At 36.6% G+C, this 25,358-nt stretch overlaps 2 long non-coding RNA genes across 3 annotated transcripts; both read right to left on the bottom strand.

Moving 5' to 3' along the window:
- Positions 1–2,306: 2,306 nt before the first annotated feature.
- On the bottom strand, positions 2,307–5,082 carry LOC112747913 (uncharacterized). 2 transcript variants are annotated; one of them, XR_011873277.1, is made up of 3 exons: positions 3,224–5,082; positions 2,832–2,927; positions 2,307–2,697 (listed from the first exon to the last, which is right to left on the bottom strand). It is a non-coding gene; the product is annotated as an uncharacterized lncRNA (long non-coding RNA). The 2 variants fall into 2 exon arrangements; XR_011873276.1 differs by having other exon boundaries at positions 2,307–2,927.
- A 15,879-nt stretch (positions 5,083–20,961) lies between these two features.
- Positions 20,962–24,842, bottom strand: LOC140179626 (uncharacterized). Its single transcript, XR_011873278.1, has 4 exons — positions 24,076–24,842; positions 23,892–24,002; positions 23,665–23,778; positions 20,962–21,198 (listed from the first exon to the last, which is right to left on the bottom strand). It is a non-coding gene; the product is annotated as an uncharacterized lncRNA (long non-coding RNA).
- Between the last annotated feature and the right edge of the window lie 516 nt (positions 24,843–25,358).

Below are 25,358 nucleotides of genomic sequence, written 5' to 3'. Positions count from 1 at the left end.
GTTTCAAATCTTCATCGATGTTAGCTAGAATTTTATTCGCCAAGTTTATCTCCCTTTCATTTAGTAAGAGAGACCAAAACAAAAACTTCTCACAATAACAAAGTGTTATTAAACCTAAAAATACTTTATTATTTTGATAAAACTTGATTGTCTCCTTTTGGATTCCATGAATTTTGAATAATAATAATAATAATAATAATAATAATAATAATAATAATAATAATAATAATAATAGGACAATTTACTCAAACAAATTATTTTGACTGAAATATTATCTAATTGTTACTACAAAAAATTACCAGAATAACAATTAAATTCTTACTGACTAATTTTGGTAGTCACAAAAATCTTGGTCGCTAAATAACAAAATAGCAATTAATTTTTAATCAAGGCTATCAAACCACCATCAAACGATGTCGGTCTGCTGTCGCTAACAAAATCGGTTGTTACAAAAATCTCTTTTTAAATTCATAAAATATTCAGTAAATAATAATAATAATAATACATGAATAGGATAAAAATGTATAACAAATTAAACGTATTATGAGTAAAATTTTAAATATAATAATAAAAATATTAATAATACTGTTTTAACTGATTTTCCATTTGGATTGGATCAAATGAACAATTTAATTTTGATCGATTTGAATTTAAATGCACCTTATTAATAACGGGCTTATTAGATGGAAAAAAAATAAAGATATAAGCCTATTTCTTAAAATATTGAAACCAAATTTAACATCTAACACAATTGAAAAAATAAAAATCAAAACTAAGATAATATTTTAAAAGTTTTTTTTTTCATATATTATTAAAGATAATTCTAATAAGAACCGTAATTTGCTTTCTCTTATAATTGTATTTTATGCAATATAAATAAATAAAACTTATAGAATATAAATAAATAGGAGAACTGGAGAAGAAATTATCACATCTAAATTCTTTTTAGTTAATATAAATAGATTAAATATGATTCAAAATAACTTGGATAATTACCAAAAAAAAAACAGATAAATACCGTTATTCATAAAAGTTCAATCCAGAAAAAATCAGATGATTTTTCTGTGAAAATAATTTTTTTATTTTATTCAAGAAACCTAACATAACATGCGGTAGCGCATGTATTAAAATCTCTCGGACTATTCCGATAAAGCAGCTCGCAATTTCGAAGACACTTCATCAACTTTGCCTCCATCTTATTTTTCCTAATAGGGTCCTGGTCAGGTAGATCTTCTGGCGGAGGTTGATTTCTTTTTCTTCCTTTACTAGTTGCAATATAATGAAAATGAATCCATAATTTTTTAGGAATGACAGAATCATAAAATTCAGCAATGACAGAATAAATAATTATTCCGGTCATCAATAATATTATTAATGCATGTATCGTATTGTTTCTAACCATATGTTTGTGCCTCTTCTTTGTAATAATATAAATTTACCTATCGCACATGCACTAAGGATTTATACGTGCTTAAAATTTTAATTGATGTTAATTAACTGATATTTATTTGCTTAGTTTGTGTCCCTTTCCTTTAGTAAGAGCTACACAAACAAAACAAAAACTTCTCACTACAATGAAGTATTATTAAACCTAAAAATAGTTTTTATTTTGATTAAACTCGATTGCCTCTCTGGATTTTAGGAAATAATAATAATAATAAAATTTCTTTTTTTTTTTTTTCATGACCATTTACCCAAATAATAAAGCACATCCAATGATTTTAAAATAGTGATTTTTAGCCAACTCTCAATTGTGCCATACACTAACCATATCTCTTTAACTTGAGATTTAAAAATCAAATCACACCATTATAGAAAAATTATGTCATTTGAGCTATAGTTCGTAGGTACAATTATAATAAAATTAGTTTTAAAAATTATAAAATTTTTCAAATAAGTCCCAATTTATAATTTTTAACCTTTTGTTAAACTATCTAATTTATTAATCAGTTCTAGAAAAAATTAAAAGATAAAAACAAACATAAACCAAATCACACAATCTCGCCCTTCAAGTATAACAATAGTATATTGTTGTGTTGTATGCATGTTCATTAATCGTTACTGATTCGTTCCTTACAATTCGTTCCTTACAAATTAAAAAAAAAACAAGCCTGACCCAAAATCGCGTGCATAATTCATTTACTAAAAATAACACATTTTCAGAGAGAGTCTTTAGACAGTCACCTAAAAAATAAGTCAACTAGGAAACGATACTATAGGACGCTCAAACTCAAAGTCTATAAAGAAAAAAAATCCTAAACATAATTCGGTATGCTCACTATAAGAAAATGGACAAAGCAAAATCATGTCTCAACAAATCACCTCATTCACTAAACAAATGGGACAAATACAAGTCGCAGCTATTGAGATACAAGTTGTCATGTGTGACTTGTGTAGGAGAGCTCATAAGAATGAAGAATGTAAACTTTTCAAGGACGTCCAACCTTCTACCGAGCAAGTAAATTATATGAAAAATTCTTCAAGACCACAGAACGACCCTTTCTAAAAAATTTACAATCTTAGATGAAAGAACCATCCGAATTTTAGTTGGAAGAATCAAGAACAGAGAAACTTCAATCTTCCATACCAACAGCAAGCAGATCCTGTGCATAGAATCCTTAGAAATCCTCATCTTTTGAGATTGCTATGAAAAAAATTGTCTCAATCAATCTCGGAGTTTGTTCAACAGACTTTAAGCTTCATGCAAGAAACACAAGCAAACTTCAAGAACTAAGAAACCTCCATAAGAAATTTAGAGGTGTAAGTAGGACAAATTGCTAAGCAATTAACAAAAAAAAAACAAATAAATTCCTTCCCAAGTGATATCGTACCTAATCTTAGAGATGAATGCAAGACTATTAATCTTAGAAGCCGAAGAGTAGTTAGAAAAGAATCTCCAAAAAACAATAAACAATAAGCTGAGGAACCTTCAAAAGAAAAAGAGAAAAAGAAACTAGAATAAGTACAACACTTCTCTACCACTTGAAGTCAAGAAAGAGAATATGAAGGAGAAGTCCTATGCACCTAGAACGCCATTTCCTTAAAGGTTACAGAAGCAGAATTAGGAGAAGCAATTTTCTAAATTTCTAGAAGTGTTTAGAAAGTTGCAGATCAATGTTCTCTTCATAGAAGCTTTAGAGCAAATGCTCATCTATACTAAATTTATGAAAGAATTATTGTCCAAGAAAAGAAATCTCAGAGAAGATGAAATAGTAATACTCACCAAGAAATGTAGTGTTATCATCCAAAAAAACTGCCACAAAAATTAAAAGATCCATGGAATTTTAAATTTTTTGCACTATTTGAGACATCACCATTGGAAAGGAACTATGTGATTTAGGGTAAGCATTAATTTGATGTTCTTGTCCATGATGAGGAAGCTGCAAAAAGAGAAGGTAAAGCCAACAAGGATCTCTCTACAATTAGCAGATAGATTAATAAAGTTTTCACTTGGGATAGTGAAAAATACTTTGGTCAAAGTGAAAAAGTTCATCTTTCCTGCTAATTTTATAATCATTGATATGCTTCAATCATCCTAGAGAGACTATTCTTAGTCACACGACGAGCTCTTATAGGTGTCCAAAAGGGTGAGTTAATATTAAGGGTTCATGATACATAAATAGTCTTCGATGTCTTTAAAGTTATGCAGTATCCAAGTGAAACAAAGAGTTGTATGAGTATATTTAATCGATCTATTAATCCAAAAAGTTATTGATAAAAAATCTCTTGTAAACTCTCTAGAAACTCTATTGTACCCATGTTCTGAGACAATGGAAGATTTAGAAGCTGTGCATTCAATAGAGAAGACTCCCGTGCCCACCTCATTCATGTAAGAATGAATAAGTAACACTAAGGAGGGAGATGACAAAGATCAAGAACCGCTCGCCTAAGCTACAGTTAAAACCTTTATCTCCAACTCTCAAGTATGCATTTCTTAGAGCTAATGAAACTTATCCCGTGATTATACAAGACCATTGAGTGAATTAGAAGAATAAAGATTACTACAAGTACCGAAGGAATACAAGACCACAATTTGGATAGACAATCAGTAATTTCAAAAGAATTTGCCTCACAATGTGCATGCACAAGATTCTATTGGAAAAAAATTCTAAATCTATTATACAAGTACAAAAAAGACTCAATCCAACAATGAAGAATGTTGTTCACAAGAAAATGATGAAGCTATGGGATGTAGGAATCATCTATCCTATCTTCGACAGTTCGTGGGTCAGTCCGGTGCAAGTTGTGCCAAAGAAGGGAGGAATTATGTTTCCAAAAAAAAAGAGCTAATCCCTAGCTACAAGAACGGTCACCGGCTGGAGGATGTGCATTGACTATCGAAGGCTTAATATGGCAACCAGAAAGGATCACTTCTACCATTCATTGATCAAATGTTGGAGAGATTTACCAGCCATACTTTTTACTGTTTTTTGGATAGATACTTGAGGTACAACCAAATTGCGGTTGATCCTTTCGATCAAGAAAAGACAACTTTCATATGCCATATGGAGTTTTTGTCTATTGTAGAATGCCTTTCAAGTTGTGCAATGCACCCTCCACTTTTCAAAGGTGCATGCTTTCCATCTTTTATGACATGGTAGAGAAATTTATAGAGGTATTTATCGATGATTTTTTGGTATTTGGTGATACTTTTGACTTATACTTGAACCACTTGTCTTTAGTTTTGAAAAGGAGTCAAGAAACAAACCTAGTTTTGAATTGAAAAAAAATTCCATTTTATAGTAACAGAAGGTATTGTTCTTAGACACAAAATCTCAACTAAAGGCATAGAGGTTGATAAAGTTAAGGTGGAAGTAATTGAAAAATTACCACCACTAATGAATGTGAAAGTAAGTCGGTGGTTTTTAGGATGTGCAAGATTTTATAGAAAATTTATAGATGATTTTTCTAAAATCACAAAACCATTAAGTAGTTTTTTATTTAAAGATGCTCCGTTTGTTTTTAATCAAAAATATCTGCATGCTTTTAAAACTCTAAAAGACAAATTAATGTATTCACCAATAATTGCTCCACCTGATTGGTATGTGCCTTTCGAATTAATGTGTGATGTAAGTGATTATGTAATAGGTGTACTCTTGAAACAAAGAAAAGATAAGTTGTTGCATGTTATTTATTATGCAAATCGTGTTGTGAACAACGCGTAAAAGAATTGTACAACAGCTGAAAAAATATTATTAGCCGTAGCATTTGTTTTTGACAAATTCAAGTCTTATTTGGTTGGATCAAAAATAATAATCTGTTCTTAAATATTTTTTTGTCAAAGTAAGATGCTAAATTTAGGCCAATTAGATAAGTGTTACTACTTCAAGAATTCATCATTCAAATTCGAATTAGGAAGGACTCAAAAAATTCTGTGACAAAAGAATTTAAGATAAACTAGAATAATTAAAGTTTACAATCTATTTTCTTTAAACTTTTTATATTTTATTGCAATTTATATTTTAAAGTGATGTGAAAAATATATCTCTTTATAAAAAAATTTAAAGTTTCTTTACATTGAAAAAATTAACACATTATCATTTATCTTTTTATTTAAATTATCTAATCCAAATGGTACAAAATAATTAAGTACATGATCCAAACATTTGAATTTAATTATAAGTTCACTAGAAATAAAATCTCATTGCTTTTAAGATAAAATTTATCATTATTTTTATTACTTAGTTTATTTTCTCTTTTGAATATATTTTTACTCAAATAAGAGTATAGTTTATAACAAAAAAAAAAAGATAATAAAGTAATAATACAAGAGAAAACTTCTCACTACAAAACAAAAACTTCTGATTGATATTTATTTAATTAACTGATATTTATTTGCTTAGTTTATGTCCCTTCCCTTTAGTAAGAGCCACACAAACAAAACAAAAACTTCTCACTACAACGAAGTATTATTAAACCTAACAATATTTTTTATTTTGATTAAACTTGATTGCCTCTCTTTGGGTTTTAGGAATAATAATAATAATAATAATAATAATAATAATAATAATAATAATAATAATAATAATAATAATAATAATAATAATAATAATTGTTCATACCCTGACCCAATAACAAAGGCTCAGGTCCAAATAAAAGGCCTAGTCCAAAGGATTAAGCCTAGCTAAGTACCGACCTTCACATAAGAAGTCGGTATCAACCACGGCTTACTCTAAAGAAGTCGGGCATGAGATTAGCTGGCAGATAAACACTCATTCAAATGAGTAACCGCCCCTAAAATCTCTCCAACCGCTTCATAAAGCCATATCTTAACCTCCCTAAGATAATGGGACGGTTAACACCCTAAAGATACGGCACTACTCCAACGGTGGTTATTGGCTCACCACTATAAATACACTGACACCCCTCAGGTATCTCTAAGCCCAATACTCTCTAGACCTGCTCACACTCTTTCTAACTTAGGCATCGGAGTGTCTTTGCAGGTACCACCCCCCATTCACTCACGAGCACAAGTCGGACAGAGTCTCCCGAGTTGCATACTCACACGGAAATCTCCTCCTTCACACATTTGGGCCAGCCAACGCCATCCATTCAGACAATCTCCGGTTACCCACCGTAACATTGGCGCCGTTGCCGGGGACCCGAGAGATCATCCATTGATGGCGGACAGATCCCACGAAGAGGGCCATGTGAAAACAGATTCCGAACAAGAGAATCTGGACACGGGTAATAACGACGTGGACCTAGCCCTACACCAGGAAGTTAACAATCAACATAGAGAGGGCACCTCCGGGGTAAAAAATCCGAAGGTAAATTCCTCGGACGGGCGCGAATCAGAGAAAGGCGGACCATCCCACGTGGCTGAACTAATGGGGTTAGTCCACAGCCGCCTGGAACAATTAGAACAAGAGCGGGAAAGGCAAAAGGAAACTGAAAAGTACCTCAAAGAGGAGATGAAACGGTGAAAAGAGTTAGAAAGAAAACTCTTAAAGCTAGAATCTTCCCTCAAGAGTCACAACTCCCGCGACGAGCAAGAAGAACAACTCTCGGGTGGGGAGGATCCTTTTAGCGAGGACATAATGAGGGAAAAAGTTTCGAGAAACTTCAAAAGCCCGGACATGGACCTCTACGATGGAACCACGGATCCTAAGCATCATCTGAGCAATTTCAAAAGTCGGATGTACCTAGCTGATGCCTCCGACGCGACGCGATGCAAAGCTTTCCCGACCACTTTGTCGAAAGCAGCGATGAAGTGGTTCGATAGCCTTCCCCCGAGATCGATCACAAGCTTTGAAGACCTCTCAAGGAAGTTTTTGATGAGGTTCTCGATTCAGAAAGACAAGGTAAAACATGCACCGAGCCTCCTGGGAATAAAGCAGGAGGTCGGAGAGTCTTTACGAGCCTACATAGAAAGGTTCAACAAAGCATGTTTGGAGATCCAAGACCTGCCCACAGAGGCAGTCATAATGGGGCTAGTCAATGGGCTCAGAGAAGGTCCCTTCTCACAGTCCATATCTAAAAGACACCCCGTTTCTCTAAGTGATGTACAAGAAAGAGCTGAAAAGTACATCAATATGGAGAAAAATGCCAAATTAAGGGACCTGAGTTGGCGACCTGGACCCCCTCCCTCAACTAAAGAGAAGGAAAGGGAAGCCAGGAAGAAGGAAGAACTCGGTCTCGAGAGGCCAAGAAAATATCACTCTTATACTCCCTTGAAAGTTTCTATAGTGGATGTATACAGAGAGATTTGCAACACTGAAAGACTGCCACCCCCTAGACCCATTAAAAATAAAAAAGGGGGGAGCCGCAGCGATTACTGCGAGTACCATAAAATATATGGTCACTCCACAAACGACTGCTACGACCTCAAGAATGTGATAGAAAAGCTGGCTAGAGAAGGTCGGCTTGATAGATATCTCATAGAGAGGTCGGACAGCCATGGAAAGAGAAAGCGAGAAGATATGGATAGAAGAGACCCACCGCCGCAGACTCCAGAGAGGCATATCCATATGATCTCAGGAGGATTTGCGGGAGGGGGGCTTACTAAATCCTCTCGCAAAAGACATCTTAAAAGAGTCTACCAAGTCGGGGAAGATTCACCCGACCTTCCCACTATTTCGTTCACAAAAGAAGATGGGCAAGGAATAATCCCTGGGCACGACGATCCAGTGGTAATAACTATGATCCTAGCCAATGCCCATCTCCACAGAACCCTAGTAGACCAAGGAAGCTCGGCAGATATCCTTTTCAAGCCCGCTTTCGACAAGCTAGGGTTAGATGAGAAAGAGTTAAGAGCCTATCCCGACACCCTATATGGATTAGGGGACACGCCAATAAAACCACTAGGATTTTTGCCCCTTCATACCACTTTCGGAAAAGGGAAAAAATCAAAGACTCTGAGTATAGACTTCATAGTCATTGATGAGGGGTCAGCTTATAATGCCTTAATCGGCAGAACTACCCTTAATCGGCTCGGAGCAGTGGTATCCACTCCCCACCTCTGCATGAAATTCCCGACCCCAGAGGGAATAGCAACAGTGAGGGGAGATCAAAAATTGGCGAGAAAATGCTACAACGAAAGTCTAAATTTGAGAGGAAAGGGCAGAGAAGTTCACACAATAGAGCTCGGTGGCGCAAGGGCCAGAGAAGAGCTGCGACCACAACCGGGAGGAAAGACCGAGGAGATACAGATTGGTAAAGAGGAAGGAAAAAACACTTACATAGGAGCCAACCTAGGAGAAACTCTAAAACAAGGGCTGGCTGAGCTCCTAAGAGATAATTCCGACCTCTTCGCCTGGAAGGCCTCCGACATGCCTGGGATTGATCCCGAGCTCATGTCCCACAAATTCTCGGTCTATCCAGGGTCCCGACCTGTACAACAAAGAAGACGCAAGCTCGGCACGGAACGAGCCCTAGTAGTAGAAGAGCAAGTACAGGCGCTCCTGGAAGCCGACTTTATTAGAGAGGTCAAGTACCCAACATGGCTAGCCAATGTAGTGCTAGTCAAAAAGCAGAATGGTAAATGGAGAATGTGCGTCGACTATACCGACTTAAATAAGGCATGTCCTAAGGACCCTTATCCCTTACCAAGTATTGATACCCTAGTGGACTCCAGCTCGGGGTACCAATACTTATCATTCATGGACGCCTACTCGGGATATAATCAAATCCCGATGTATGAGCCCGACCAGGAGAAAACATCATTCATCACACCCAGAGCCAACTATTGCTACGTGGTCATGCCATTCGGATTAAAGAATGTAGGAGCCACATATCAAAGGTTGATGAATAAAGTGTTTTCCCCCCACCTGGGGAGCCTAATGGAAGTATACGTCGACGACATGCTAGTAAAAACCAAGGAAGAAGTCGACCTCTTATCCGACCTCTCACAAGTCTTTAACACCATAAGGTTGCATGGGATGAGACTAAATCCTGCAAAATGCGCCTTCGCGGTCGAAGCAGGAAAATTTCTTGGATTTATGCTAACACAAAGAGGGATTGAGGCCAATCCCGATAAATGTAGAGCCATCCTAGAAATGAAAAGTCCGACTTGTTTGAGAGAGGTCCAGCAGCTCAATGGCCGACTTGCAGCCCTCTCCAGATTTTTGGCAGGATCGGCACTAAAATCCCTTCCACTATTTTCCTTATTAAGAAAGGGATGCCCCTTCGAATGGACTCCGGAATGCGAGGAGGCGTTCCAAGAGTTCAAGAATTTTTTAAGCCAACCTCCTATCCTAACCCGACCAGCACCAGAAAAAGACCTCGTTCTGTACTTATCCGTAGCAAACAGGGCTGTCTCGTCGGCCCTGATAAAAGAAGACGAGGTCGGACAACACCCAGTCTACTTCATCAGTAAGGTCTTACAAGGCCCTGAACTAAGGTACCACAAACTAGAAAAGTTTGCTTATTCCTTAGTAATAGCCTCACGAAGGCTACGACCTTACTTTCAAGCTCACACAATAAGAGTCCGTACAAACCAACCCATGAAGCAAATCCTCCAAAAGACGGATGTTGCAGGGAGAATGGTTCAATGGGCAATAGAACTCTCCGAGTTCGATCTGAGATATGAAACTCGGACAGCAATTAAAGCCCAGTACCTCGCCGACTTCGTGGCAGAATATGCAGGGGATCAAGAGGACAAACCGACTACATGGGAACTCTATGTAGACGGATCCTCCAACAAAACAGGGAGCGGCGCAGGCATAATATTAGTAGATGAAAGAGGAACCCAGATAGAGGTTTCCTTAAAATTTGAATTTCCGGCTTCAAATAATCAGGCAGAATATGAAGCCTTGATCGCCGGACTAAAGTTGGCAGAAGAAGTCGGTGCTACAAAAGTAATGATATACAGCGACTCACAGGTGGTGACCTCCCAAATAAGCGGAGAATATCAGGCAAAGGACCCTAACATGAAGAAGTACTTGGAAAAAACTTTGGAGCACCTTGGACGCTTTGCAGAAACCGAGATTAAACACATAACTCGGGATCTAAACAGCAGAGCGGACGCCCTATCCAAATTAGCAAGTACCAAACCAGGAGGGAACAACAGAAGCCTGATTCAAGAAACCCTCCAAGAGCCCTCGATAGCAAAAACAAAAGATAAGCAAGAGGTACTTGAGGTAGTTGGTTTAAACCTCGGATGGATGAACCCCTTAGTCGAATACATGAAATTCGACATCCTCCCTACAGAGGAGAAAGAAGCTAAAAAGATCCGAAGAGAAGCACAACATTACACCTTGGTGAGAAATATCCTCTACAGAAGGGGGATATCAACGCCACTATTAAAGTGCGTACCGACCTCAAGAACCGCCGAGGTATTGGAGGAAGTACATAGCGGGATCTGCGGAAATCATCTCGGAGCAAGATCTCTAGCCAGAAAAGTAATCCGAGCTGGATTCTATTGGCCGACCTTGCAAAAAGATGCCACAGAATTTGTGAAAAAGTGTCAACCGTGTCAGATGCATGCAAATTTCCACGTGGCTCCCCCAGAAGAGCTCATTAGTATCACTTCTCTATGGCCTTTTGCAAAATGGGGAATGGATTTGTTAGGTCCTTTTCCCCAAGCGCCAGGACAAGTCAAATACTTGATCGTGGGAATAGATTAATTCACAAAGTGGATAGAAGCAGAACCATTAGCCACTATCACCGCTCAAAGAAGTTGCAGGTTCCTCTACAAAAATATCATCACAAGATATGGGATACCTTATTCCATTACTACGGATAATGGAACCCAATTCACCGACGCTACCTTCAGGAGCTTAGTGGCCAGTATGAAAATCAAACATCAATTCACCTCGGTAGAACACCCACAGGCCAATGAGCAAGCCGAGGCAGCCAACAAAATCATACTAGCAGGACTAAAGAAGAGACTACAGGAAGCAAAGGGAGCTTGGTCTGAAGAGCTCCCTCAGGTGTTATGGGCCTATAGGACAACCCCCCAATCCGCCACAGGAGAAACACCTTTCCGACTAGTCTATGGTGTAGAAGCCATGATTCCAATAGAAATCAATGAGCAAAGCCCAAGGGTAATTCTCCATGATGAGGTCGGAAATGTACGGGGACACAAAGATGAGCTCGACTTGCTCCCCGAAGTCCGAGAAGATGCCCAGATAAGAGAAGCGGCATTGAAACAAAGGATGACTACCAGGTACAACAAGAAAGTCATTCGAAGAACATTTGCCCCGGATGACTTGGTCATAATCAGAAACGACATTGGAGTCAACAAATCAGGAGAAGGAAAGCTCGCCGCAAATTGGAAGGGACCATACAAAATCAAGGAAGTGTTAGGGAAAGGTTATTATAAAGTAACCGACCTGGACGACACTGAGCTACCAAGGTCGTGGCATGCTTGTAATATGAAAAGGTACTACAGTTAAAAGCGAACTCTACTCCCTGATGTACTCTTTTCCCAACTTCATGATTTTTTTTCCCAAAAGGGTTTTTTCTGGAGAAGGGTTTTTAACGAGGCATCATAGTAAGAGGCTAAGGGAAATAGGCTATCAAGACCCTTAGTAGCAAGAAGGTACCTCCCAAATTAATAAAGATCTTTTTCATTTATCTCTTATAATTTCCTTCTTTATTTTTCTAAGTCTTTCTACGAAACGCGCCGACTTAAGCTCGACAAAACGTGAAAATCCCATGAACCGACCTAGATGGTCGTCAGGATAAAACGAGGAGGTACAAGTCGGCGTAAAGAGGTTGTATGAGTTGATCGTAAAACACTCGGGAACAATCCGACTCCTAAGTCGAAATGAGAACCTGAGTAAAACAAACTCGGAAATACTCCGAGTAGATGAAAAACGCATCACAAAAATAACCTAAGTCATAAAAACTCACTAAAGCAAAGTTGAGTATAAAGGATAACAAAAAGAGATTGGAAAACCTAGGTTTAAAGGCTGCATAAAAGCCCTTAAACTAAAAGGCTCGAAAAAACAAGACAAGCCAATAAAAAGGTTTTCAGAGAAAGATCAAGAGGGTTTTAAAATATCAAAATTAGAAAAGCATACACGCAAAAGGTAACTTAAACCCTTATCCAAAAAAGGGCATTTGCTTTGTTAATCTAAACCCTTATTCAAAAAAGGGCACTTGCTGAAATATTTTGTTTACGGCCTTAAAAGGCCAAAAGAAATACTTCAAACGCCACCAATAAGAAATAAATAAAGAGTTTAAAAACGGGGGCCCACAGGCCGGACCCCATATAGCCACAAATCATTTTTTAGCAGGCAAACCACCACCAGAATCAGGAGGAGCACCGCCGGGACCAGGAAGAGAAGCACCCACAGGAGAAGAAGAGGAAGTCGGAGGAATAACCGAAGTACTCGGAGCATCTTTGGAGCGAGGAGGAGACTCGATGATCCTCTGCCCCCGAGTCTTCAACTCTGATTCAGAAACAATTACGGGGACAGGAGGATCTACAATGGCACCGTCGATGACAACCTTGTCAGGATGTAAAGGAGAAAGATCCAAGTCAGGAGCAACAACTCTGACCTGCTCCAGAAAAATCCTCCAAGACTCCTCGGCGCCATCGGCAATGGAATCCTCTAACTCCTCATATGCTTTCCGAGAATTCAACAGGTCAGTTTTTACAGACACAAGATCCTTGAATAAGCTTTGATAGTTGGCCTGTGCCGTTTTCCTCAATTCCATCTCCATGTTGCATTGGGCCTGCAAAGCCTTCCCTTTCTCCCGGAGGGTATCTCTCTCCTCCTTTAGCTTGGCAATTTCCTTCCTCAACTCTCCCTCATGCTCTTGATATACACGAAGCCTCCCTTCTAGCTCCTCGACCCTCGAGGTCGCCCCTAAAGAGTTGAGAGGAGCCCTATCAAAGATATCCAAGAGCTTGCCGCAGACCCCCGCCACCTTAAGGCTCTCCTCGACCATAGTGGTAAGGTGGCCCCGAACAGACATATCATCCATGCCTATACGAGCATAAGGATAGATATTCTTTCGGACGAATGCAAGAGCGTCCGCCTTAACCTCCCCAGAAGAGCCAGACTCTAAGATCTTGCGCTTCTTGGGATCAGGAGAGGGTCGGACGACGGAGGGCGACTGAGAAGGAGCTGAAGAAGAAATTACCATAGGATTGGAAAGAGTTCCAACATTACGAGGAGGAGGAGGAGGAGAGATAACCCTGGCACCACCAGACCGAGCGCGAGACTTAGCTTTAGCCTCCTGGACCCTCTGAAAAGATTCTTGAGCGTTTGTCTTTGCCATTTCTGAAAAAGAAAACAATAGCTAAAGAATCAAACAAGTCGGAATATTGGGTTAACAAGTCGGAAATTTAGCATACTAGAAAAAACTACCTAGCTGTGATTGGACAAAGGTCGGAGACCCTTGGAGAAATTTTTTAGTATCCAAATATGGGGCCCTCCCCCACACTTCTCGGAGGAACCCCACGACGGCAGCCTCTACTTCGTCCAGGTCATCCAAACCATATTTCTCGCAAGGGGAGGCCTCCAGCCAGTATAAAGGAAAGCGAGGAAAAGAATTATCATCCAGAAAAAAGGGGTGATGACCCTCTACAGCTTGCACTTTGAAAAAGAAATTTTTAAAGTCATGAAAAGATTCATCAAAAAGGGTAAAAATCCTCCGACCTTGTATGGCTCGGAAGGAAACCCATTGTTGTTTATTATTCAGCCCACTAAAAGGTTTGGTCATATGAAAAAGATGGAAAAAGATTTTCAGAGTAGTCGGGAAATCCAGAGCATGGCTAATAAATTGGTAAATTTTCAAGAAACCCCAGGAGTTGGGATGAAGCTGGGTAGGGGCAACCCGACAATGCTGCAAAACAGACATCTCAAAATCTGAAAAGGGCAGAAAGACGCCCAGACGGGTGATCATGCACTCATACATAAAGAAGAAATGGAGAGCCGTTTTGTTGGCTCTCCCATGACAAACTCGGTCCTCTAAACCGGGAACAAGCAACTCGTATTTAGGCTCATCCTCATCCGAAGTACAGAGCCGATGGTGGGTGCGAAGGTGAATAATAAACTCCACATCAACCAACGGCTCCTCCCCCAGAACAGTAACGTCAACCCAATCTACGGAGGCCATTTTTCTTTCTCTAAGGAAAATGAAGGAAACCTACAAAGGGAAAAAAAGAAAAGGAAAAATCAAAAAAGGTCTCTAGAGAGGAGAAAAGGAACCGAACAAAAATCTACAAACCTATTCCTCTACAAAGTAAAGTCATGCGAAAAATGCAAAGAAGAAGAAAGAAACTAACCTCTTTCTGGAAATGAAGGTAGTAAGAAGCAGAAGTCTCCGGAGCACGAGAATATAGTACGTGTAAACACAGCACGAACAAAGAAGGAGGAAGTTTGAAAGATTGCAGAAACAGAAAAAGGAAAGAGAGGGAAAATATTTATAAACATGCTAAGGGGCATAATGGTAAAAACGAAGCAGTCATTAATGAGAATGCACCGTTACCAAAGCCATCAATCCCTAAGTGCATCCCTAACGGACACGACGCTTGAATAGACGTAACTGTCAGAAAACAAAATGTTGCGAAAATCACGTCGGTTTAAAAACCCGTGTCTCCTCCAAGAAAGTCGGCTACGAACCCGAGCTAGATACTTGAACCCAAGCCCTAAAGAGACCTTGGGCTCAAGTAGGGGCACTGTTCATACCCTGGCCTAATAACAAAGGCCCAGGTCCAAATAAAAGGCCTAGTCCAAAGGATTAAGCCTAGCTAAGTACCGACCTTCACATAAGAAGTCGGTATCAACCACGGCTTACTCTAAAGAAGTCGGGCATGAGATTAGCTGGCAGATAAACACTCATTCAAATGAGTAACCGCCCCTAAAATCTCTCCAACCGCTTCATAAAGCCATATCTTAACCTCCCTAAGATAATGGGACGGTTAACACCCTAAAGATACGGCACTACTCCAACGGTGGTTATTGGCTCACCACTATAAATACACTGACACCCCTCAGGTATCTCTAAGCCCAATACTCTCTAGACCTGCTCACACTCTTGCTAACTTAGGCATCGGAGTGTCTTTGCAGGTACCACCCCCCATTCACTCACGAGCACAAGTCGGACGGAGTCTCCCGAGTTGCATACTCACACGAAAATCTCCTCCTTCACACATTTGGGCCAGCCAACGCCATCCATTCAGACAATCTCCGGTTATCCACCGTAATAATAATAATAATAATAATAATAATAATAATAATAATAATAATAATAATAATAATAATAATAATAATAATAATAAAATTCTTTTTTATTCATGACCATTTATTCAAAGTATAAAACGTATCTAATAATTTTAAAATACTTAATCGGTCTCAACCGCTTAAATTTATGGTCAGATTAGTCTCCTATAATTTGTTACTAATCGGTTACTTTTTTGATATGTTAGGTATGAAATTCATGTAAAAATAGTTTGTGAAGAAAAGAATTAATATACCCTCTAAAATAAGGATTAATAAATCTCTCTAAAACAATTAATTATTTATTACAAGTATGTTATCTTTTGGATAAATAACCAAGAATTAAAAAAGACATTTTAGATTAATAAGTGGGTCAATTTGTCCAACTGCTCGGAACACAAATTTTACAATTTGTATTCGATCTGACTTGTATGATAAATAAAATTTTGTCAAACACTATTTCAAATGTTATTTACACCTCAGCCACCACAACTACATGGAATGACTTTTTTAACATTGAAAAAAAAAATTACCTACCACCAGAAATAAAAAATACAAAAATAATTTTTAAGTCATTACCTATTTTTATAAATATCCTATCAAACTCAGTTATTTCTTAATCTCAATTCACTTAAATCTATTTAAATTCTTGTTAACTTAAGTATTAAAATTTTTTGTAAGTATTTTATTATCATCTTTCAAAAACGTTGGACAACTTCATCTTTTTAGTGAACAAGTGAGAACCTTCATTTTAAAAAGTGATTTTAAATTTAGACCCATAATTCATTAGTTTCAGGTAACCCCTATTATTATTATTATTATCATTATCATTACATTATCATTTCTATCTATTCAAAATTAATAACTTTAGTTACAGCGAAATAACTTGTAATTACAGTGACAAGCAAGCCAATACTTATTTAAAATTTTATGAAAACCTTTATTATTTATTAACATTTTAAGGTGCTATCATATCACAATTTAAAATGATATTCCAACCATCCCATTCTAGTTGAGAGTATTATGTTCATAAATTATATAGCTTTTAATATATATTTCGAAAATATATAATAATTCTCGAAATATATATAATTGTCAGCCTTTCGAGATTTAGGGATTCAAAATAATAAAAAGTATATTTAAATGTTTTGGCATTCATTCTGAATACTACAATACAAAATATTTTATTTCCATCTCTATGATGAGAATAATAAAATACTGTATATAAAACACAATTTGTGGGAAAAATTATTATATTATTCTTTAAACAAATTAAAAAAATTCAACAAAAATAATTAAAGTATATATTTTGTCATCATTAGCATGATTAATTTTTTTAAAAAAAATTTAACGTTTAATTTAATTTAATTTTTTTATTAATATTAAAAAAATTTGAATTCTACCTCTATTATTAGATTTTTGATAACCAACCACTAGTCAAATTTTACATTTTTAATTTTATTCTTACTTCCTCCCAGACTCCCTCCCCCTGGCCTATTGGCCTTCCACATCTTTCTTAAGAAAGCAACCACCACCACCATATATATATATATATATACCTTACCTCCAAACTACCTCCTTCACCCCTCACCCACCAACCCTCAACAATAACAACCACCACCTTACATCACCTCCAACTGCTACATTTTGCCTCATCAATAATGGAGATATCAACAGCAAATTTAATTTGGTAGCAACAATTTATCCGTTGATAAGAAATATTTATTAAACTACTATTCCTCTCTTCTTTTCTTATTCTTTTACAATTTTATCATGTATCAGAACTTTGGTATCCTCCTTGAAAAGGATACATAAGCTATCATTTTTTCGGTGAAAAATTACTCTACTTCTTTTTCAACCTCCTCTCACAATGAATTATCAATCTTCTAATTTAGCTCAGAATTCAACCAATCTCTATTACATCCATCCAAGTAAAAATTCAACATCAGTCTTGGTTATCCCTATTCTAACAGGAAACAACTATCTTTCATGGAATAATCACTGTGGCTTCTGTGCATTCTTCCGGCAATTTCATCTAGCCTCCTTCTGACAATTTCGTCTGCATTCTGTTTCAGCAGTTTAATCTGCATTCTGTTTTAGCAGTTCCATATGCACTCTCTACGTCTCGCTTATTGCGCTCTATGCGCCCTCTGAAGACCACTTTTATTGCGCCATAAAGATCAATTTTATTACGCTCTACGCGCTTATTTTTTCATTTTTTGCGAGTTTTTTTTAAGATCACTGCTCAAGCACAGCATCTCCTTTTATATTTTTGTCGCCGGCAGCTCAAGCTCCACCGCACGCATCTTCCTTCGCGTCACCACATCAGACGCTCAACAATTTCATTGAAACTTATCAAAAGCTGTGGATTATTGACATTTTCCATCCACCAACTTGCGGGGGCGTATTAAACTACTCTTCTACCTTAGCCCATGACAACAATAAAGAAGTTTTGTGGCCCACAAATTCAGTCCAACAGAATACATAAATTTAAGTACAATTTTAGTCTTTCTTATCTTATCTTTTCTTTATCTTATCTTTAGTTGTTCTTATCTTATCTTTATTTGCTTTTATCTTTCTTAAGCCAATGCTCTATATATATTTAGTTTTACCTTCATAATTTACAATACAATTCAATCAATCAACAATCAATCTATATATATTTAGTTTTACCTTCATAATTTACAATACAATTCAATCAATCAACAATCAATAAAAGTTTGTCATGAAACCACTCATCCCAAAAACTTAAGCTGATAGGAGAAGGTAACACTAATGGTTATATATCTAACATTCTCCTCAAGCGAGAGCCTCTCTTTTTGGGTTTGATTGATTTGTTATTTTTTTTTTTTTTTACTTTTTGGGGTTCACCAAGGTTTGAACTCTTGACGTTTCAGACATAGAGCTCTGATACTATGTCATGTCATGAAACCATTCATCCCAAAAACTTAAGCTAATAGGAGAAGATAACACTAATAGTTATATATCTAACAATATTGTTGACGTGCTGGTGATGGCTTCACAATCATTAAATTTACAGACAGTTAAAGTATAACACTCTGATATTTTTAAGTAAAATTTAAGCTTTATTTAGATTTTATTAGTTGTTGATAATTAATTTTTACAAAATTTTTTAAATAAGATCTTTATATAATATAATTTATAAAAAATAGTGAACAAATAATTTTTATTTTTAAAAGCCATTTAAAAATAGTGAAAGACTTGATAATTAGAATTGTTACTAGTTAGGAAATATAAGTGGATCTAGTGATACTAAGACGAAAAATAGCCATATTAAACCATAAAGACAAAAATAATGACAAACTTTACTTATATCAAATAATCATATAAAAAAATATCATAGCCACTACTGTAGTCATTCAATAAAGATAAAATAAGACACATAGAAAATTCTAATTCTCTCAATTTGTATAATTATAACTAAAACAATTGCCTATCCGCCATTCTTGATATGATTTTGAACAAGTGTTTAACCTTTCGTATCTATGTCCTATAGTGTATTGGTCTTTCCAACTCAATCAAGTATTGCTTTGCACCGCATCGTTTTTGAAGATGGTATGGGGAGCGGGGTGAGAAATAAAAAGCTCTCAATAATTTATCTATATGGTGTCATCATCGTATCTTTCTCCAACCACTCTAAATTTTAAAATAAAAATAATGACGACATAAGATTGTTCAATTATTATTTTTAAAAGTCTTTGTTAGTCAAATGGTGTAAGTTTTAGGTATTTCTTACTTATATTATGACACATGTAACTCATGAATGAAATGCAATCATATAGAACGTAAACACATAAACTTTGACTTAGTTTCTCTTGACATTCTCCTAACTTCTATTTACATGAAAGGAAAATGATTCCTTATTGACATAAACTCTTATACAATACATGAAATTAACTCTAACTTTTCTTAAGCATTTCTTGACATTCTCCTAACTTCTATTTACATGAAAAGAAAATGATTCTTTACTGACATAAACTCTTATACAATGCATGAAATTAACTTTAACTTTTCTTAAGCATTCTTTTAATATTATGTTGATTTTGGAGGGCATTGGGCTCAAGCCGGATATAAAATTGATGGAGTCTCTTTCTCTTACCGAATGTTCTTATCCCAAAAGCTTATCGAACACCTTCCCTTATCGAAGGACCACTTCAATTATCTTGTCTTTGAAGGTTACCTTTCCTTACCAAAGAATCATATCCTCAGTTCTTTAATGCACATAAGATGATTATTATAATACTTAATGTGTATACAACAAAAAGACATTATATAATGACATACAAGGTCAACATCTATATAAAAAAATATTTAAGATATGATATGTAAAAAAAATAGTATAAAACTCTTACCTCTAGTAAAATTTGTAAAAATCCTATATATATTCCAAAGTAAATAGGCACGATTTATTAGTGAAGAGAGACTTCTTCTACGACTATACTTTGTGTGTGTTTTGATGTAGATAGAATGTTTGGCTAAGGGATAGATTTCATTCTTCTAAGCACATGCATGAGATTAAGAATAAGATTTGGTTAAAAAACAATAGATCATAGACTATTAATAGAAATGATATGAGAGATATTAAACATGAGTTATGATGCCTAAAATGTCTGACTCGATGAATTCAATATAAATACGGAGGTTGCGAAAGATATGAATCTTATATATGCAAATCTCTGAGTCCGTATTGGCTTTATTATAGAAATAAAATCTCCATATTCATGATCTTCATAGTTATCATAGTTAAAGATGATTCCTTCTCAAACAATATATAAATAGAATTTGTGAATAGTTTTGGAGAAGAATTTAGAATGAGAGTAAGAAAATAAAAAAAAAAGAATTTTCTTATAATAAAGTGAAAAAAGTATATGAATGACAATTTACAGAGTTAATATAAGATAAAAGAAATAAGTCACCTAGCAAAAAAAAGAGAATAAAATGAGAAAAGAATGACTCAAATGGCTCTTAAGTATATGTAGATTGTGTAAGAAAAATCTAGCTAAGATAAAATCTTCAATCTGAATCATCACTTTCCAAGTCCTATAACGTTTTCTACGTTTGGAATTTAAAAATAGATATTAGAGACAAATTTATAAAGAACTGAGTTAACATTAAAATAAATTTTGAACAAAATCAATCGAATACTTGTAATTTAAAATATTTACAAAATACTATTGGTATGTGTAACACCCTAACTACCAAAGCTCACGCTTCCGGCTGCGCAACTCTGATAGCTCGGACATTACGACGACACTTATACTATTTAATACTAAAATATGAGCCTGTTTAAAATTTTAAACCGCAATACCTCTCCCAAGAATACTTTCGTTCAACAACGTACATCCATAGATACCATATAACTTACAAAAACTCATAAAGGGTACATCCATATACATACATACAAGTATGTAAATATTACAAGCATTAACCAATACAATTCCTATCCCTCTTACAGAAGATATCAAGATAAAGGCGAGGGTACAGCAAAATAATAATCTAAAGCATACAGAGCATTTCAACCACAACTAAATAAACTCTTCATGACTTCTGCGCCCAAGTCCTGAAAGGGGAAAAATGTAGGGGGTGAGAACATCATCCTCGAAAGGGTTCTCAGTAGAGGGTTTTTGGGAATTATTGTAATAGGATACGTGAAGATAACTGCACCAGTAATTAATAACTGTCTTATGCCTCTTTTCAAAAACAACGGTTTTCAATAAAAATAAAGTCGGAAATCTTTGCTGAAAGAGGAACCGTTAAATTCTCAAAACATCAAAGCCTTTCAAAAAGGTTTATCTATACTGAACCAAAATAGCCTTTCATATCTCATTCCAAACCAAAACCACAAAACCGAAATCAACCATCGGTCCATCTCATTCAACCACGGCCCTAGTCCCAAACAATCCTACCACAACCAATCCACCACAATCCAATAGAGTTCCAAATGCAAACACAAACAAATAGTTATTGCAAGTAGAACAATTAGCAGTTAATCACATAGGCATACCAAGTACAATATGCACACCCAAATAATGTCACATAGATGCATATGATGCATGCCTGTCCCTAGTGGCTGATGATATCATCTATCGGTTATAGAGCCAACCCGACAAGTCCTGGTAGCTAACCATTGGACTGTCCCTCTGTCGTGTCTCCCCAACTCGAGTTATACTCAATATAAACTTGATCATAATCATGATCCATATCCATCACCCTCACTGGTGAATATTTATGGGGGTGAGCTCATCCGGAAATTTCACAGTGCCCGGCCACCCTGACGACATAGGGTCAAAAGAGTTTCGAGTCTCCACCTGGAGCACGTGGTGGCTAGCCACTGCTTCCTCCCAGGGAAACTCTTATCTCCGATAGTGGAAGTGAAACATCACAACTTATCAGTGTCTCAGCATAAATGTTTCATTCTCAATCATGGATTAACATCCATCTCAGCCATCCGGCTCACGGTTCAATCTAGAACCAGCCAATATTCATAATCATACACAGCCATTCCGGCTCACAACAAAACAGCACTTCCACATTCAAAATCATCAAATTCATGAAATCGGCATTTAAGCCATAAATCATTTTCTCTAATCATTTCACTTTGAAATCAAGTTTCAACTCTTTTCAGCCTTGGCTTTAGAAATCTCGTTTCTCAAATCATCTCAGGCTCATAAGCCAAATTTACTCAAAGTGAGTTCCCTTTTTAAAACAAAGTCACTCTCGGCATTCTCTTTCCAAAACTTCCAAAACTATGGAAGGTTAAAGATTTATTTCAAAGTATTCAAAATCACCCATACAACAATGGGATTTTATAACAAAAGTTCCTCGGCAGAGTCCCAAGTCTTTAGGGGAGAATAACATAACTCATTTCACCAAGTTCATTTTAAATTCATTAAAAACCTTGGCTTCCTGATTTGAGTAGTAAAATAGGATCTAAGCCAATCCGAGTCATGTAATCAATTACTCTTTTCAAAGCCATTTCCTTTACTTAAACAAAACCGGCTTCAATTCCACAATTAAATATGAAGCATTTCAAACTGCTAAGAGAATCATTTTTGTTGTGTTAAACTAGAGTTCAAAGGGTACTTTGAATCTCATTCAAAACGTCAAAATAAAGAAGTTCATCAATCGAAATCCAAGTCCTTTTTAAAATCACGAAAACTCTTCCAATGGACACCCTTTATGTTTAATAGAGAAAAACATAAACCCGTTTTACCTTTTAAAACAGTCTCAAGGAAAAATTCTCTTTCGAATAACTTGTACCCAAAGACATACTATTCTTCTTGGAAAATAAGGAGAAATCATGATTCTCTTTTCAGTAATTCTTTCAAAGCATAACTTCATCATTTTTCATAATTGATCTAAAAGTTAATAAAAGAAGACCTAAATTCACAATCCTCCAAGTAAATAGGAAAGGCATTAAACTCAAAATTTCCCAAATAACATTTCAAATAAAGCCTCGGATTTTATAGAAATTTCGGTAGCATCTCCCCTAAAACTTGGACTTTGCCACCCGGTTCGGGTCCCAACTAAACCGTTCCTCAATCCTTTTCAACAGTCCAGAATCCCAAAACTCAATTCAAAATCATGCTAAATCCATCAGTCGCCTCAGTGGCATATCTCAAGGAAACTATTTCAAATCAAATCAATATCAACCGATTTAACTCATTTTCAAAGCTTTAAAGAAACGGCTCAGTAACAAATCATTTGTCCAAAATCAAGTCAATTAAAGTAAACCAGGCTGAATTCAAAGGTGCATTCGACTTTTCAAATCATCAAAACAATTAACTCAAATCAAATCAATCCTCAGCGGATTAAACTCAGATTTCAAATCTTTAAAGAATCAACTTCAAAACATTACATTTCACAAAGCCACACAACAATTCAGCCAAACCAACATCCATAATCATTCGAGTTAATCAAATAATACATAAGGCAGATACAATCACCAAATACACAATATCTCACATCAGTATCCATATGTAATAATTCCAATACATAAAATATAGTTTTTGGAAAGCGCCCCTACCTCAACGTGCAAAACCACAGCCCAAACGCCTCACAGAGTCCTTTTCACCTCAGCCCGAACCGACGGCAACCAAAACCTCAGCTCCCAGCCACTTTCGCAATATCCATTACAACACTAATCGCAACGTACAATAACTGAGACTCAATCTTATAGCGATTATCGCCGCAAAACCTCAGCGTATGATAAAAGAATAGTAACTAGAGAGCTTCCAAATCAAAAACGCTTACCGAACGAAGAAGGAACGGCTGAACCGAAACAGCGGCAATCTCCGAACCGGTTTGGCAGCAATCCGGCAGCCACCTCAAACGGCAGCGGCGATCGGACTCCAGCGATGAAGACTGAAACCCACATACAGAAACGGTAAGGCTTCCGGAATCTTAAACGAACGAAAACCGAATTCAAAACCCTTACCGGCAGAATTTTCCGGTGGCTATGGCGAAGTTTTTCGGCGACAGAAGCTCGGTTACGGCGGCGCAGCTCCCAGCAGCAGCGGTGACGGAGCGCGCGACTGCGACAGTAGCTTCACGATGCACGGCGGCGCCTCCCCGCTTCCCACCACAGTGAGATCTCTTTCTCTCGCTCTCTGTTCGAAAGGCTGCGATGCAACTGAGTGGCGGCAGGGCTTGTTGGCGACGGCGATGCTACTACGAGCTCGACGGCGGCGCACGACAACGGCGCTGCGATGATCGCGGTGAGCTGGACGCGGGTTGGACGGCGACGGGCTCCTTCTTGCACTGTCTCTCTTCTTGGCTCAGCTCTGATTCGCGATGGAACACACACTCTCTCTCTCTCTCTCTCTCTTCCCTTCGACGGCGACTACGAGAAGCACGGCCGTTGGCCGTGGCAGCGGCAGCGCTGGTCACGGTCTCCCTCTCCCCTCAGATCTCAGATCTCTCTCGGTTCGGGTCTTCCTCTACGAAGGGAACGGCGGCGGAGCCAGGTCCCCCCTCCAGATTCACTCTTCCCTCTCTTCCCTTATGCCCCTTTGGTTCTCTTTCTTTCATTCAAAAGGGGAAAATTGTGTGTTTTGCTGTGCAGCAAAGGCAATGGAAAGAGGGGCTTGAGGCTGCGCAGCGTTGAAGGGAGAATGGAGGGAAAGTGTATGACCAAATTAGGGTAAGGGACAATTTGGTAATTTCAACAAAATTAGGGTAATAGGGTTAGTTTTGTAATTAGACATAAATTTTAATCCCACAATACTAATGTACAAAAATACTATTTTCTCATCAATTTTCACAAATTATTTTCAATAAAGTATCTCAACCAAATAATTAGAAATAATATAATTAATTTCTCTATTTTTCAAAATAGCAATATCAATATATTAAAATATTGATTATTTAGTCCATATCATATAAAAAAATCCTTATTATTTCATAACTATCAACTTTATAATTCAAATATAGAAAATAATTCAATAATTATAAAATTAGATAATAATCATAACTTATCTCAAATCCAATAAATCAAAATTTGGCTTAATTATCTTTAATAAAATAATTTCTGAAATTAAGGTTATAAATAACTACATGATTTGAGACTTGCTCATAAAAAGACTTTTCAAAGGTTCTGGGTCTTACAGTATGTCAAACTGGTTAGTTACAATGCAATTTTTTATTATAAATTTGTAATAAATTTATCTATCTAATTGAATTTAAATTTGATTTTATACGAAACTCAAAGAATAAAGATAA

Source organism: Arachis hypogaea, chromosome 2 (assembly GCF_003086295.3).
Source record: "Arachis hypogaea cultivar Tifrunner chromosome 2, arahy.Tifrunner.gnm2.J5K5, whole genome shotgun sequence".
Taxonomy (NCBI): domain Eukaryota; kingdom Viridiplantae; phylum Streptophyta; class Magnoliopsida; order Fabales; family Fabaceae; genus Arachis; species Arachis hypogaea.
The sequence above is the reverse complement of the archived record's forward strand: the minus strand, read 5'-3'. Positions and strand labels throughout refer to the sequence as shown.